The sequence below is a fragment of the Terrapene carolina genome, unplaced genomic scaffold (assembly GCF_002925995.2).
Source record: "Terrapene carolina triunguis isolate 2854851 unplaced genomic scaffold, T_m_triunguis-2.0 Scaffold210, whole genome shotgun sequence".
Taxonomy (NCBI): domain Eukaryota; kingdom Metazoa; phylum Chordata; order Testudines; family Emydidae; genus Terrapene; species Terrapene triunguis.
In genome coordinates this window covers 50,986,237-51,002,926 of record NW_020664561.1, presented here as the reverse complement: position 1 = coordinate 51,002,926, position 16,690 = coordinate 50,986,237, and the positions used below count along the sequence as shown (strand labels likewise).

At 44.3% G+C, this 16,690-nt stretch overlaps 1 protein-coding gene across 3 annotated transcripts in view; it reads left to right on the top strand.

Annotated features, from left to right (window-relative positions):
• LOC113404953 (adenylate kinase 4, mitochondrial) overlaps positions 1-16,690 on the top strand; it is a 70,739-nt gene that overhangs the window by 43,198 nt on the left and 10,851 nt on the right. The window lies entirely within an intron of this gene.

The following is a 16,690-nucleotide window of genomic DNA, read 5'->3' as shown; positions in this document are numbered from 1 at the left end:
ACCTTCCTGCTGGCTTGAAAACAGCTCCTGGCTGCATGCATCTAGGGATGCCGGGGTGTCTTCCTGCTCCTCAGCACTCTCGCTCCCGCTTTCCTCCTCCTCCTCCTGCCTTATTGCACTGGGCTCTGAAGCGTCCATGGTGGTACTTGGAGTGGCGGTGGGGGTCACCCCCAAGTATTGTGTCCAGCTCTTTGTAGAAACGGCAGGTCATGGGGGCAGCAGCGGAGTGGCGGTTTGCCTCATGGGCTTTGGGGTAGGCATTCCACAGCTCCTTCACTTTAACCCTGCACTGCAGTGCGTCCCGGTCATGGCCCCTTTCCATCATGTCCCTTGATATCTGCCCAAAGGTATTGTAATTCCTACGGCTGGAGCGCAGCTGGGACTGGACAGCTTCCTCCCCCCAAACACGGATGGGTCCAGCACCTCGCCATTGCTCCATACTGGGGATCACCTGGCGCATGGAGGCATGGTCACCTGGAAAGATGCACTGAGAGCACTCCACGCCTGGTTGAGCAAACAGGAAGGGGATTTTCAAAATTCCCAGAGAATTTAAAGGGCTGGTCTGATGGTTGGTCACCCGAGGGCAGGGCATTAGAGTTCAGAGTGATGACCAGGCATTGTGGGACACTTCTGGAGGCCGATCAGAGCGCATTAACAGACCAGGGTGTCCACACTGCCGCTGCAGCACTCCAGTCAGGGCGCACCAAGCGTTGTGCCTCTTGTGGAGGTGGATTACCAGGAGCACTCCAGCCACGGAGTCTGGGCGCTCTACATGCCTTGCCAGTGTGGACACGTTGTGAGTTAGGGCGCCCGGGGCTGCTTTAATGCGCTCTAACTCGCAAGTGTAGCCATGCCCTAATTAGTATTCTCACTGTTTCCTTGTGCTTCCCTGGCCCGTTGCATCCATCTGTCGTGTTATAAGTAGACTGAGTCTAAGCTCTTTGGAGCATGGCCAGCGTTTTGGTTCTGTGTTTTGTACAGCTCCTAGCACAGTGGGGCCCTGGTCCATGACTGGTGCTATGACAATACAATGAACTTTAAGAAATGATTTGAAAAATACCTTACATTGGCCCCCAAATTACTCTGTTGACTTTTATGGTTAGGCAATCAGTTCTTTTTCCCCAAAATGTTGTTTTCTCCTCTTACTCTGAAAGTCCTACCCAGAGAGGAAACTGACTCACTGTACAGGGGGAACAGTGAAACTGAATATACACAACCATTAAGTGCACAAAATAAACCGAAACAGAGAAATGTTTTGCCCCTCAACTTTCAGTTGTTTTGTAACAAAAGTAGGTATAACATTCAGACAGCAGCGTGAACTTTTTTCAGTTGAGTATCTTTTTAATATGTGACCTACAGGCTGTGCTGTAGTTGTTAGATAATAAGGGCACGTCTTCACTACCCGCCGGATTGGCGGGTAGCAATCGATCTATTGGGGATCGACTTACCAGCCTTTAGTCTTGCTTGATCTGGATGGAAACTCTTTCCAAACAACAACATTTCTAGTCCTGCTTTTAAAACTGGAGGGGATGGTTCTACCCATGCTAATAATCTGATGCCATCTGGATTTCTAACTGTTCAATTATCTGTCCAATAAAGAACCTGCAGTGCAAGGAGATGGAGCTCAGCTGGAACTATCCTGTGATCTGAAGTAGCTATAGGAAAAAGCCAGAATATTTTTTATATCTGTAATGTTTACTGGCCACTCTGTTAGAACTGTTGTTCTTAGTCATCTTTGAGGCCTTCATATCCTCAATTAGTCAATAAAGATCAGATCCTGCAAAGTGCTGAACATAATGAACATTGAGAGTGAAAATGCATCTATATTGAAGAAGACATTCTTACAACAGCAAGGAGCTGGGGGAGTAGAGACATGGCTACAAGTGTTGCTGCTGATCACCCTCCATTTCTCTTGACTTCAGATGGTACTTAATTATGCAGGATTGAGCCCTTTCCATCCAATGAAAGGCTTGAACATTGTAATAGACACCGATCTGTGGAAGAATGCAGAATCATGAGTCCTTCACAGGTTATTTGTATAATGGGATTATTAAAACTCAAGTTTAATTTTCTGCCAAAAGGCTGCATGTTTCTGAATTTTTCTGGTTTGTGTGAGTCAAATATCCTCCAAGTGAGTGGCTTGTCTATGTCTCTTACTTTAATTGCATCATTCAACTCCCTGCTTCTGCTTTCTATGTCTAGCTATGCGTGATCTCTTTAAAACGTTATTTGTCTTAAAAGGTAACAAGCTTACTGACAATAGACAGCATTAATGAACATGCTTCTGTCAGCTATCTCTGTTCAGGTGCTTGGTTAAATAGGGTAGAACCCAGGTTCTGTGTCATAAAGATACATTACAAAGCTGCTGGGATTGTTTTTTTTTTTTTTTTTTTAACAGTACTGAATTAACAGTCAAGTTAGCAATAGTACAACATGAGAAATTGGAGTATGTTATCTGAGTATGTTGGAGAACAATAAATCTTGACGTAAAAGAGGGGCCTGAGTCATCCAGTTTGGGTTTGAGGCAGTTTAGTCAGATTCCGTTCGAGTTCACAGGTGTGGTTTATACTTGCTCTTCAGGTTTGGGGCCCACTGCTAATTAGGGTGGGGAAAAATATACTCAAATAGTTACTAGTGACCTGAGCCATCCACCCTCGAGTATGGGCTGCTGATTCTTTCATCAGTTAGTCACTGGTTTGAATGTGGCTCAGATTACTCATCTCTTCTCATTCTCAAAGTTCTCCTCAATCCTTAATCCTTTCTACACCCTTGTGAGGTAGATAGTGACTTGCCATGGAACAGTTGTGATTAGACTAGGAGTCTTTTACTCCCAATTGTGTCCACCAGCTGCATGGCCACACTTCCCCCTCTGAGGGGGAAGAAAGGCAGAAAAGATCGGGCCTCAGCCAAAATTCCTTGTCCAGATCTCTCTTTCATCTCTGTATGACTGGGTAAACCAATGTAGGGATTCAAAATCCAAACTTCAGGCAGTTAGGAATCCAGTGTCTGACTTTGACCCATTTCAGATTTGAGCTGCAAGCTCTCTGTGCCTGGAGCTGTGGCTTGTCTAAGACTTTCCTCTAGAAGGGACTGAAAGTAGTTAGCTATCAGTGGTGTTTTGGCCTGTGTGACATAAATTGGTTTCAGCCCAATGCCTAATATGTGGGTGTCTACTTTACAAGCCCCTCATATGTGGTCTCCTCAGAGAAATTAAGGTTTGAATGAGCCTGGATCCCAAATGACTGTCTTGCATCTAGGGGTGATCATAACCCCAGTGCTGAGCCACACTGGCATGGCAGTTCAGGAGAAACCTTTCACTATTACTGCCCAGGCTTTGCTTGTTTAGTGGATTGAAAAGATAATCCTCCAGGTCAGGCAAGCTGGTACCTCTCATCACTGTAAATTCAACTGTTTTGCCCTTTACAAACAACCCTTGTGTAGCTGTAAATAACCAGCTTCTAATACTTCTCTGGCTCTTTTGAACTCTTTCAGTCTCCTCATAATTAACTTTACCTGTTGGTGCTTGGATCCTGATGGACTCTTGAAACTTCAGACAAGTTTGCCAGTTAAGTGAAATAATGTGACTTGCCATATCCATTCCATTATGTAGGTAGCTAACAGCTTGGTAATAAGGGCTGCCACACAAAGGAAAGACTGGCACACATCTCTTCAAAAGAGTATTTCTCTAACAATCTATTGTATTGACTTTTTGTCATAGAGTGGGCAGAAATGTAAATCTATTTACACTAATGTAAATCAGAAGTGGGGAGGATGGCTCAGAGACCACTTGTTAAAATCTACCACAATACTGAGGGGAAGTTTGGGATGATCTTTCCTTCTCTCTGATGGAGCTTGTGTTCTGCTCTGGATGTTTATGGATGATCTCTGCAAGTCATGAGTTATCCTTCTGACCTAGAAAAGATCGTGCCAAGTGTAGGTGAAACTGGCTGTATAAGGAAGCCACCCTGCGTGCCACAAGTTTTGAGGTCAGAGAATGTAATCTGGTAACTTGGTTCTCTTAAAGGTAGCAAGTATTATAGGCTTTAAGGCAAGAAGAGACCACCATGATAATCTAATCTCACCTCCTGCACATTGCAGGCCACAGAACCTTGCCCACCCACTCCTAAAAATAGACATACAATCTCTGGCTAAGTTACTGAAGTCTTTAAATCATGATTTGAGAGTAAACAGTTTTATATAAACCTTATTGGTCTGACTGTTGTACTAGATAACACTTATTAACACAGAAAATGTGTAACTAGTTGTTCACTGGCTTGTAAACTTGTTTATAAAGTCCACTTACGAGTTTAGAAAATATCCTACGTATGAAAGAGGATATGCTTCCTGCATCATGAATCTGGTTAACTGTCTTTGTGCTGTGACTCTGCAGTAGTTCATAAACCTCAGTTAAGTTAGTAATACTTTACTTGTGGCATTTGCTGGAGAAATTAATGACCACGGAGCCAAGATTTTTAAAAATACAAACCGATAGTTTGGCTCCTAAAAGAAGTGGTGCTTTTTTTTAGTGCTGAGCATTCATCCACTTGAGAGGGGCTGTTCATGTGCTTAAAGTTAAGACTAGAGCTATCATCTGTCGTCTCAAACCTAGGGTGCTACTGAATGTCTTTCCCACTGTCTTGATGAGAGCAAGTAGGCTGAGGATTAATTTACATAAAGCTGAACTGACTATGGTGAGATGAGGGCAGCAGCTTGGGTATTTAGTTGAGATAGTTGCCCACTACCAAGGCTTTCAATTTGGGCAGTAGAAGAAGGGGTGGCTTGGTTAGGTTCCGAGTTCATGGCAACTATGTCAGTAAACCCGCATCTGGCAAGAATGCTGGCCGGCTCCTTTCCTGTTGAACACTGTAGTGAGGCGGCCTGGCTCCCAGCTGCCCCAGAAAGGGACGAGCCCCTCTGAATCCCGAAGTGGGCGGAGCCACTGGAGCCTGCACCCACCCCCCCCCCAAAGGTCAAAGCGCAGGACAGGAAGTATAAAAGCCCCACCCCAGGTCTCAGAAGCTGCCTGGCTGCCGGAGAAGCCAGACGCTGGGGGCCTAGCTCCCGCTGGGGAGACTCCTGCAGCCTGTGACCGAACTGAGGACTGGCCATACCAGTTAAGGCCTGATGACGACCAGACCCCGGAGAAGCTGTTAAGCCTACCGGAGAGAAGCGACCCAGAGGAGCTGCCAAGCCTACCGCTCGCCGAGTACCCTGAGGAGCCCATGGTGCTTGATTCCGTGGAGGAGACCGACCAGACGCAGGTACTGCTAGAGGGGGAGGTAGGAAGTAGCCCGGGGGCAGCCGACCCTAGTCTGGCTGGGGCACACCCAGAGCCGATGTCAGTGTGTTGCGGCCAGGATCCCCACTGACACAGCAGCAGGCTGCCTGCCGCTGTTAGGGCCCCGGGCTGGGACGCAGTGGAGTGGGCGGGCCTGCGTCCTCCCCTGCCACCCCACTTACGGGTGGCAGTCTCCCCCTCGCCCCAGATGCTCAGAACCAGGAGCCTGGGCTTGTTGTTGAACTATTTGCTCAGCCCCTGCCTGAGGGTCTGAGCTCCAGTTTGTTTGCTGCCCCGCCCTGACCCAGGGCCTGGGCTTGTTCCTGAACTATTTGCTCAGCCCCTGCCTGAGGGCCTGAACCCTTGACTGTTTCCTACCTCACCAGGCTAATTCCCCGACTCCCTGGACCTAAGTAGGGAGGCGGCCTGGCTCCCAGCCGCCCCAGAGAGGGGTGACCCCAACCGAACCCTTCTACAGACATGGACCTTACTAATAGTATCCAGGCCTCTCCCACCTTTCCAGTTGGACTGTGTAGTATGTGCCATATAGGGCTACACTTTAAATCTCTCTTTGAAATTGAAGCTTGTGCAGAATGCATCAGCTCACTTTTAAAAGCAGAGCATCTTGCCTTGAGCCTCTGACACTAGAATTCTGGGATCCCACTGACAGCCCACTTGTTTCTGGGAATGATATAAGCTGTTGTGTTCGACTTACAAAGAACTAAATGGTCTGGGAGCATCCTACCCGAGGGACTGCCCCTCTTCCCCATGTGATATTGCTGCAGGAGAGATCAGCAGAGGCACCTGAGCTGAGTCTCCCCCTCTACAGAAGAGAGGGACCTGGTAACAGGATGTGCTCTGTGAGGGGGCCCTCAAATATAGAATTCACTTCCCCTGGTCTGAAATAGCTGGAACTTGTTGACATTGAGGGTGTTGTACAAAGTCCCATCTAGTTGACCAGGCTTTGGGTGGAGGGCTGAGAGGGTTGGGGGTGGGATTTGCTTTAGGAATCTGAGATGGGAGATCTTGAGTTGATCATGTAAGTCCAGGCAGCAAAACCTGGATAGATGGGAATGTGCTACTAATGTAGCTTTAACTTGTGGCAAGGGCACCTGAGCTGGGGCACAGGCATTCCTTTATCTGTGTCATTTTAAATCTGAACAGATAGTGTTGTACAGCCTGAGTCCTCATAACCTCCCGGGAGGATGATAAATAAATACCTTCATTCTACTAATCTCTGACTCAGGGATGAAGATGATGTGGATTTCGTAAATTGACATTGGTTTGGTCAATTCTCACCCCCAGGGTTTTTTGTTTTACTGGTATTAAAAAACAAACAAGCAATATCCGAACTGTGTGAAGTGCCCGACTCTGTATCTCGGGCCTTGGCTACACTGGCGCTGTAGAGCGCTGCAACTTGCTGCGCTCAGGGGTGTGAAAACACCCCCCCCCCCCCCGAGTGCAGCGCTGTAAAGCGCGAGTGTAATCAGCGCCTGTAGCGCTGCACGCTCGCTCGCAGCGCTGCAAGCTACTCCCCTCGGAGAGGTGGAGTACATACAGCGCTGCGAGAGCTCTCTCGCAGTGCTGGCGGTGCGACTACACTTGCGCTTCGCAGCGCTGCCGCGGCAGCGCTGTGAATTCCCAAGTGTAGCCAAGGCCTCAGTATCAAAGACATTCAGGTCAAAGGCAGAAACTCTGGGCTAGAGTCTCGGCTCAGGCTGAGCTGTATTTGACACAGGACCTGGAAGGGGTGGGTGGCTCTAGACCACTTTTGTGTTTTCTTGATCCCTGGATCACTCTTACATAGGGAGCTGGAGACTCCAGCAGGTAGGAGCAGAAGCAGCCAAAGCAGGGACGTTTGGCCATTCGGAGAACTTTCTACAGCGTTGACTGGACTTTCTCTACTCTGTGCTGATTGGCTGTTTGCCCAACCCTCTCCCATCTTCCCTTATAGTTTCCTCACTTTGACTTCACTCCACACCTGCCCCTCTTACTCTCTTCTATCCTGTCCCCATACACCCTTCCCTTGAATGTCCCCGCTCCCTTTGCTTTTCTTTCTGTTTAGCTTATCCACGCTAAACCCACCCAAAAAGAAATAACCGTGGAACTAACGTGACATTTGCTGCCATCACATGGTTAACTGTGCTTGTGCATGCTATCCCTTATCCCAAACCTGCATCTGTCTGTTTTTAGACTGTAAGCTCTTTGGGGTAGGGGCTGGCTGCTCCTATGTTGGTACAGCGCCGAGCGCAATAGGGCCTCATTCTTGATTGGTCTATAGGCACTGCTGTAATAAACATGACTGAGACTACTTAGTGGATCATCTGTGTGGAGCTTTCTGGGGGTTTAGAAGAATCTGGTAGCCTGCCATGGCAATGGTTCCAGAACACACAAGTCTGTGCTTTCCTCTGTGTCCATAGGAGGAGGGGAGCATAGGCCCTTGGGGTAGATGACTTCAGGTGTCTTTAAAATCCTAAGCACAACTTCTGGCCTCAGAAAGTTGGCCATCATTGTTGTAACTTAACCATCTTAGTACACAGTTAACTGTTGCTAGTGTTGAATTAACTGTCTCTTTTCTTCATTAACGTTAGATAATTTAGATGAATTATAAACAAGAAATCGTGTAAAAGGTTACTTTGTACAGGGGAAAGTATGAGCTTATCTTGAGAAATCTGGCCATGGGAAGGTAACTGGAGGGCGGTTGAAAAATTAAAACCCTTCCCATTTGGCTTTTCTTTGAGGACTTTTGTGCTGCATTTTTTTCATCCATGCCAGTTTCTTAGCAGCCGGGCACTCCAGAACTTTGCAGCAGCTGTGCCGTGAAGATCACACTTTCTTAGAGTCTATGTGTTTGGAAATATATTCTCCATGAGCCAATACAGCAGTAACTTTCTCACTCTCTTGTCTTGTTTTCATTTAAATACCAGCAGCCTTGGCTGGAAACCCAAGATCTAATGTCAAGAAATGTAGCAAACCTGTAACCACAGCCCTGGCTTTGACAAATGTGTGATCTGGTTGGGGGAGGGGGAGGAGGCTGGCTTGTGAATGGAGGAGGGAGATGGGGCAGTGACACTGAGGAAATCATGAGGGAAGAATCTTAATTTTTATGCATTGCTTAGGTTTTGTGAATCCTCTTAAGGATTGGCCATTCCACAGGAAGACTAGCATGGGCAGCCTCATGCTACTGCTGCCTGCCCCTTCCCTTTTAAGGCAATCTGACCAATGACTAAAAAGTGGCTCATGCAACTCGCTTCTGAACACATGAATGTGCAAGTTGCACATTATTACAGGCCACAGCTTCTCTAACGAGGGCAAATCCCAAATTGTCACATGGGAGGCTCAGTTATGGAGCCTGGACTCTTCGGCCAGTTGGCATGCACTGAAAGTGCTGGGGAAGGGAGTCCCTTCCATTGTTTAAAACGGCCCCGAAGGTAGCTAAGGAACTATGCTGAGGGGTACCGTTTTCAAGGGCAAAGATTACTTTAACATAGTGCCATTACTTGAAAGCATCACTGGAGTCTCTGGCTACACCTACAGTGCAAGTTAAATTGTAATTGCAGTGTAGGAAGCTATACCTATTGTAGCTTTAATGTGGTTAGTGCGGGTAATGGTAGTAGTGAAGATGTAGCAGCATGGGCTACCAACCTGAGTATGTACCCAGGGTCCCCGGCTGGGTTGTACTGGGGCGGCAAAGCCAACGCAGTCCTTGCTGCTACTGTTACCTGTGCTAGCTAGAGTAAAGCTAGCACAGGTGTGCCTACCTGCATTACAATTCTATCTTAATTTGGGATATAGATGTACCCTGTAGCAACCGAATGAATGGAGAGAAAAACATAGTGGAATGGTATTTTCTATTTCCTACTTTTGGAAAATGAAATCTGCATTTCTGTATACTTGCTAAGGATGAGTTGTTTATGTGAGCAGTGTGAAACTTACAATGTCCTTCACTATTCATTTCAAGAGCTTGGGTTTTGTAAATTAGATCTTGGGTAATTACATTGTTCTCATGCCGCCTTAACAAGGTTTTGAAACACTTTTTTGGCTTTGGACTAGTACTGAACCATTAGATCAGTATTCGCAGCAGCTGTATAGTCCAGAGTCAAATGATAAGAACATAAGAACGGCCATACTGGGTCAGACCAAAGGTCCATCTAGCCCAGTATCCTGTCTTCCAATAGTGGCCAGTGCCAGGTGCCCCAGAGGGAATGAACAGAACAGGTAATTATCAAGTGATCTTTTCCCTGTCGCTCATTCCCAGCTTCTGGCAAATGGAGGCTAGGGGCACCATCCCTGCCCAGCCTGGCTAATAGGTTCTTCAATGGCTATCTTCCATGAATTTATCTAGTTCTTTTTTGAACCTGTTATAGTCTTGGCCTTCACAACATCCTCTGGCAAAGAGTTCCACAGGTTGACTGTGCGTTGTGTGAAGAAATACTTCCTTTCGTTTGTTTTAAACCTGCTGCCTATTCATTTCATTTGGTGATCCCTAGTTCTTGTGTTATGAGACAGAGTAAATAACACTTCCTTATTTACTTTCTCAACACCCGTCATGATTTTATAGACTTCAATCATATCACCCCTTAGTCGTCTCTTTTCCAAGCTGAAAAGTCCCAGTCTTATTAATCTCTCCTCATATGGGAGCTGTTCCCTACCCCTAATAATTTTTGTTGCCTTTTTCTGAACCTTTTCTAATTCCAATATATCCTTTTTGAGATGGGGCAACCATATCTGCACGCAGTATTCAAGATGTGGGCGTACCAGGGATTTATATAGAGGCAATATGATATGATATTTTATCTTATTAGCTATCCCTTTCTTAATGATGCCCAACATTCTGTTTGCTTTTTTGGCTGCCACTGCACATTGAGTGGATGTTTTCAGAGAACTATCCACAATGACTCCAAGATCTCTTTCTTGAGTGGTAACAGCTAATTTAGACCCCATCATTTTATATGTATAGTTGGGATTATGCTTTCCAATGTGCATTACTTTTGCATTTATCAACACTGAATTTCATCTACAATTTTGTTGCCCAGTCACCCAGTTTTAGAGAGATGCTTTTGTAGCTCTTCGCAGTCTGCCTGGAACTTAACTATCTTGAGTAGTTTTGTATCATCTCCAAATGTTGCCACCTCACTGTTTACCCCTTTCTCCAGATCATTTATTAATATGTTGAATAGGACTGGTCCCAGTACAGACCCCTGGGGGACACCACTATTTACCTTTCTCCATTCTGAAAACTGACCATTTATATCTACCCTTTGTTTCCTATCTTTTAACCAGTTACCAATCCATGAGAGGACCTTCCCTCTTATCCCATGACAGCTTACTTTGCTTAAGTGCCTTTGGTGAGGGACCTTGTCAAAGGCTTTCTGAAAATCTAAGAACACTATATCCACTGGATTTCCCCTTGTCCACATGCTTGTTGACCCCCTCAAAGAATTCTAGTAGATTGGTGAGGCATGATTTCCCTTTACAAAAACCATGTTGACTCTTCCCCAACAAATTATGTTCATCTATGTGCCTGACAATTTTGTTCTTAACTATAGTTTCAGCCCAGTTTGCCCGGTACTGAAGTCAGGCTTATCAGCCTGTAATTGTTGGATCACCTCTGGAGCCCTTTTTAAAAATTGGCATCACATTAGCTATCCTCTAGTCTTTTGGTACAGAAGCTGATTTAAATAATAGGTTACAGACTACAGTTAATAGTTCTGCAATTTCACATTTGAGTTCCTTCAGAACTCTTGGGTGAATACCATCTGGTCCTGGTGACTTATTGCTGTTTAGTTTATCAATTTGTTCCAAAACCTCTTCTAATGACACCTCAGTCTAGGACAGTTCCTCAGATTTGTCACCTAAACAGAATGGCTCAAGTTTGGGAATCTCTCTCACATCCTCAGCCATGAAGACTGATGAAAAGAATTCATTTAGTTTCTCCGCAATGGCCTTATCGTCCTTGAGTGCTCCTTTAGCATCTCGTCCAGTGGCCCCACTGGTTGTTTAGCAGGCTTCCTGCTTCTGATGGACTTAAAGCTTTTTTGCTATTATTTTTTGAGTCTTTGGCTAGCTGTTCTTCAAATTCTTTTTTGGCTGTCCTAGTTATATTTTTATACTTCATTTGCCAGAGTTTATGCTTCTTTCTATTTTCCTCACTAGGATTTAACTTCCATTTTTTAAAGGATGCCTTTTGGCCTCTCACTGCTGCTTTTACTTTGTTGTTTAGCCATAGTGGCACTTTTTTAGTTCTCTTACTATGTTTTTTAATTTGGGGCATACATTTAAGTTGAGTATTTTATTTTAATAGCCTCTCTAATCTCCCTGAGCATTTCACAGTCACTTATCACCGTCCTGGTCAGGTGGTCGGTAATATATCCCTACTGCTATATTCTTATTATTAGAGCATGGTTATCTCTTAGTATACGTGCAGGGATCATCTTTTTGTTCTGTGTTCATACATCACCTATTACAATGGGGTCCTGATCTGTTGATGCTGTAGTAATACAAATAATAAGTTCCATTTTAGATATTTAGAGCATGGGGATGGTGGTTTGAAATGAGAAATTTAACTTTGAAACTTTCTCAGTGGGAGTATAAAGCTGACATTTCAGGCAATATATTGTATCGGAGGGCTGTATTTACACATGTGGCTTCAATCAGCAAATCTCTGTATGCTGTAATAAACCTAGAAAAGCTCTATTTAAACCGAAAAAGGAGAGGAAGTTACTGGCTCCTTCCAGGGATCTGTCCTTGGAGGTGGAGTTTGGGGACTTTCGGAGATCAGACCAGCAGTTCCTTACAGATGTATTAATCAGTTATGTGAGATGTGGTTTTGTAAGTCATTGTGGTTTGGGGGTGGGGAGGAGGAGGGAGGAGAAGAGGAAGGTTCAGGCACTGGAATGGGACTCTGGAGACCTGAATTAAGTTCCTAGCTCTGCTACAGACTCCTTGTGTGATCTTGGCTAAGTCACTTAATTACTGTGCTTCCGTTTTCCCCATCTGTAAAATGGAGTAATAAAGTTCCATTTCTCCAGTCATTGTCTGCTTAGCTTATAAACTCTTTAGGGATTGGACTCTTACTATATATTTGTACAACACCTAGCATAATGGAGCCTCAATCTCAGATGTTACTGTAATGCAAATAATACAAATATTACAGAGATGGGGGAATCACATAAATACCTCATAGGAGCTCTTAGCACTTCAGGATGAGGTTTGTTCTGTGACAAGTAGTAATTCATCCCAACCTCTGTCCGGTGAAGGTTCAGTTACTGCAACAGTTTTCCCTGGGTTAACTTTGAAGATCACTATGGGAATATATTAATTTTTCCTCTTTAAAGAAAATGCTTTCTCATGACCTGGAAAGGAGAGAATACTACTTGGCAAATTAACCTCATTTTAAGTGAACTTCCCTGGAAATGTATAAACTTCATTCCTGAAAAATATGCCGCTTTTTAGAGCGAGACTAATCAATTGACATAATTCAGAGGAGGCTGGGATGAAGACTTTGTAGAGAAGTCTATATAAAATACCTGGCACCCAGCACAATGTGGGTTCATTCCAAAGGTAAAAACCTTTGCTTTTCAGAAGGAATTTTATGAATCCCAGGGGTAAGCCCTATCTGGTAGGGATGACTTAGCAATGTCTAGAGAGGAAGAGCAGTCCATTAGTGGCAAGGAAATCATCCTAACCATCCCTTCACAGAGGAAATGGTGGCGATGGAATTTTAACAAGGGGCCTCCAGAACTTCACTAGACTATGAATCAGCTGCAGTATGTTGCAGCGTCTTCTAGGTCCCTGGATGTGCTCCAGGTACAAGAATGTGACCACGACATCAGTGTTGAGTGAAGGATGTACAGGTTTTGCATGTCTGATCTGGCCTATTTTTGAGAAACTGACCTAGACCCCAGTCCAGCAACTGCTTCTGTGGGGGCAGGTTACCACTGAAGTCAATGGGGATCTGTATAGAAAACTTCCCCTTGTGGCTAAGTAAGTAAACATAGTTATGAACACCAGTTGATATTAGGAATTGCAATACTTTGAATCTGGGAGTGTCTCTCCCTAGCAACAAGTGCATTCTTGCCAAGCCCTTGGCTTAGTGCAGACCATGTGAACAGGTAACAAAAAATGTGCATGCAGAAGGGTGTGATAAAAGTTCATGCCTGTGCACAGGTTGCATAAGACACATGTTTTTCCCTCTGATGTGTTTAGAGACCTAAGAAGCAGGAGAAAAGTGAACGACAGTGCAGTAATGGTGGCAATGTGCATTCATGACAGCTGATGACTATTCCAGTACAGAAATGGATTGCCTTCAATTGTAAAAGTCACTCCTGGTCATCTCTCTGTATTTACCCAGGCTCACCCTATTACTACAACAACAGGCAAATAGCTGACTTCCCTATGCTATTTTAAATTTATCCGTAGAAAGAGAAGTACCCCATTAATCTCAGTCCAGTGGCTCATCTTTGCAGTCCATCTTTTGCCTTACAGTGTTCCCCAGTGTTTCTTTAAAGACTACATTCTCACATGCCGGAATTGGACATCCATGTAGTCTTTTAATGTTCCTTGGCAGCAATAATCTCAGTTCTAGGATATTTCTAGGGCCCAATCTTATTTTGTTTTATCCTACTTCCTGGGGTTGTAAAGTTGTGCACTGATTCTTACTCAGTCTCTTACTTACAATTGGTCCTAATTAACTAGTTGTTCTTTGGAGAGCTTTTGAGGCTGGCTTGCATTCCCCCTGTTTATTAGTTAATGTGTATCCTCGAAAACACGCTGCTATCCTATGGGGGTAAGAATATTGAGGCAAAATGAGTGAATTGCTTTACTCTATGTACCAGACATAGTGTTTAGGTTTTAATAATGCTTCAGCTAGTTAAGGGGAAAACACATTCTGTTCATGTGAATAAACTTTTTTTTGTAAAAGCTACAGAAGACTAAAAGATGAAGAGACTTGGTAAAAAGACGGAAGGAAACCATGGTGAAGCACTTCATTCATACCTTGGTGCTGTGGAGGGCGAGTGTGTATGTGAGACATTGCCCTCTAGAGGGCTGAAAGATAGGATACAGGACTTGCTGCTGCTACAACCATCAGCTAAACAAGTGTCATTCTCTCTCTCCCTCTTCTCCTGACCCCCCATTAGTTCTGAGTCCTGTGTAAATGGAACTGAAGGAGCAGAATTCTAGTCCTAGCTCTGTTGCGAGATTTATAGATGGACTGACTGCAGCACATCGGTTTGTTCCAGCAGTCGATGAGAGCAACCTTCTCCATAATGAGCCCATTCCCCTGCAAGTACAGGACATAGTTCCCAGTGGAGGTCTTATTGGACAGCATTAAATACATTTGCATTAGCCAAATGTGTCTTCATCCACCCAAGCCTGTGTATGCTACCCAAAGCAAGTGATTAAAAATAGATCGAGTATTGTATTCACTGGTTAAACATCTTTAACCTGTGCCCTATTTTAGATTATAAGATGAAATGTGTTGCTCGTTGAGACATTACTCTGTCTGTTTTAAATAAGTCCGGTTTTAAGCTCTCTAAGTGCATAGGATTTAAAAAATATGGAGCTCTTGAAATGATTGCACTTAATTCTCAGTAAGATTCAAGCTGTGTTTGAGCTCGCGTGTGGTTGGTTTTGGGGCATAGTATTTTGCCACAATTAGGAAAGTGAAGTTTCTGGAGAACCTCTGTTCCTGGGTTGGTGGAATCTGGTGGAGATGATTTGTGTTTCCAGAGGCAGCTGTTTGCAGATGAATTAATTCTGCAGCCCGTCCGTGACAGAGAACTGTGTGGTATACTCCTTCTCCTACCCAGTAAAAGGTAAAAACTTCATAGGTCCAAACTCCTGCAAGGACACAATGTTGCAACTCTAGGCTAGTAAGGGCACCTCCTTTAAAAGGAACACTTGAATTGTGATAGTTACACTAGTACTGAAGTCAAGGGATAGCTTTCCACCTCGCATGTACTTCACATCATTTTTAAAAAAAACTAGTTAAGGACCTTTGAGCATGGTTATTGTATGCACTTGCCTCACTGGAAAATTTACAAGTGAGTTGATCAAAAGTTGGTAGAAATTCCAGAAAATATTAGCTTAAGGTGGCAACTGTTGCTTAGGCAGTTCAAGCCCATGAAATATGGGTTAGGAGGAGATGCACTTTTATTCTAATTATGAAATTCCTGTTACAAGAAGTGATACTTTTTACAGTTCTTAATATTGTATAACTGCCAGCACCCTGTGACTTAAGGGATATTATTCACATGGGGAACTGAATCAGAGAAATTAGGTGACTAGGCCAAGGCTGCACAGGAAGTCTGTAGCAGAGCTAGAGTTAAACTTAGACATTTAGGGCTGGTCTATACTTAGCCGCTAGTTCGGCGGCTGGAAATCGAACTTCCGGGTTCGATTTATCGCGTCTGGTCTGGACGCGATAAATCGAACCAGGAAGTGCTCGCCGTCGACTGCGGTACTCCAGCTCAACGAGAGGAGTACCGCGGAGTCAACGGGGGAGCCTGCCTGCCGCGTGTGGACCGCGTCTGAACCGCGGTAAGTTCGAAGTAAGGTATGTCGACTTCAGCTACGTTATTCACGTAGCTGAAGTTGCGTACCTTACTTCGACTTGGGGGGTTAGTGTAGACCAGGCCTTGGGGTCCCACTCTGGTGCCTTAACCGCCCTCTATTCCATCTGATGCTGACATTTCCTATGAGGCTGTGATACTTGGTTGAAAAAACAGCATTCCCTATTGAAGCAGAAAATGTTATACTCAAATTTGCAATGACAACAGTAATAACAAGTTCTTGTTATAGATCTAATTGTATGTAGGTGATGGCTGTTTGAGTGACTTTGGCTATTGCAAGACTGTTTTAAGATTTAATTATCCTAACTACACTGAGTTTTGCACTGGTACAACAATGGACTTTGAAAATGAACACTGGATTTAAGAAAAATTAAGCTAACTCTTGAGATTTCTGAAGCGTATAACAGTAAGTTTGCAAAAGTATTTAAAATTATTCATTCCTGGGTATATATATTCAACCAGAGAAGAAATACATATTCCAAGTTCAAGCTTTTGGTCTAGAAAAGCGTAGCTAGAAAGCAATGTTCTGTATTCAGTAACAATAACAAAATGCTTTGTGTAAAAGCTCAAGCGTGGGTTCAGGTTTTTGATGAACCGTGTTTAACTTTGTTAGTGTTTTGTGTGCAGACTTTGTGAGAATTCCTATCTCTAAAGTCCTATGTAAAGGATGGTGCACATTTTTTATACCACTTTAACCCTTAATATTTTTTCGGGGGGAGGGAGGGAGAGAGGGGGAAGAATAGGATTAGAGAAACTCTCAGGCAAGTTTAACCCTACTAAATTACCAGCACTGTTCAGAATGTCTGTGCAGTGTTTCAGTGCTCTAATTATTTTTCAC